The sequence below is a fragment of the Coniophora puteana genome (genome assembly GCF_000271625.1).
Source record: "Coniophora puteana RWD-64-598 SS2 unplaced genomic scaffold CONPUscaffold_2, whole genome shotgun sequence".
In the NCBI taxonomy this organism is placed as follows: domain Eukaryota; kingdom Fungi; phylum Basidiomycota; class Agaricomycetes; order Boletales; family Coniophoraceae; genus Coniophora; species Coniophora puteana.
The window spans coordinates 2,988,866-2,989,872 of record NW_006913054.1 but is presented as its reverse complement, the minus strand read 5'-3'; positions in this window follow the sequence as shown (position 1 = coordinate 2,989,872).

The following is a 1,007-nucleotide window of genomic DNA, read 5'->3' as shown; positions in this document are numbered from 1 at the left end:
AAATGTTTTGGATACGGTAAATTGTAACCAGTGTTCTATCCATATTCAATCCAATAGCTTTTCAAATTAAACCTTAATAACACCTCATTAGCTTAAATGAATAGTTTGCAGCCAATAATGTTCAAGGTTGTGCTTTTGGTCAATATTACTCCTAAAGCCAATGAAAGAGTATGGATAGAACACTGGTTACAATTTACCGTATCCAAAACATTTACAGAACAACAAAATTTGGTAGACTCAATACTTTACTAATGATCTTCTATGTGTTTTTGTCAATAGGTTAACTATATTACTACTGTGGCCTTTCTCAGAATATAACCTCATGTCAATGCAGTGTCATAATCAAAACCCTCCTCCCAATTATAAATATTAACAAGATTTTGTTATAGGTAGGATGTTGCAGATATATCCTATACTAACACTACCAATACACTACATTCAGTGAGGATATACCACAGTGCAGTATTCCATGTATAACTTGGATATCAATAACATATTACCATTTGCAGACTGAAAGTAATATATACTGTTTGATGAGATTTTGTCAAGGTTTTGTCATTTTCTCTCTCACGTATTGGTAAATATCTGTCTTCATAAAATCTCAAATCTGCTTGTGGCAGTTTGATCACATTATGCTACTGGTAACATTATGATTTGATTTTTGTGTGTCAAGCTTTTGTCTGCCCCAAAATGATAATGAAAGTCTAAGATGTGCCAGCAATAAAACAACAGCAACCTGTTGGCAATATGATGTTGTTAATGGATGCATTATATTATATATTTCCACAATTAACCTAGACCCAATACCATGCTTATTTCCTATGTATTGGCATTGGCAAAATAACAGCACTTGCTCCTGTTTTGCCCATATTTTATACAGGAATAAACCTTTACCAAATTCTAAATAATGCTCATGTATTGTTGACAGCAATATTAGCGTAATATATATAATTTTGATCACAATTTGATCTTGTTTTGATCGATGCAAAACAGTAATTTGTACCCAG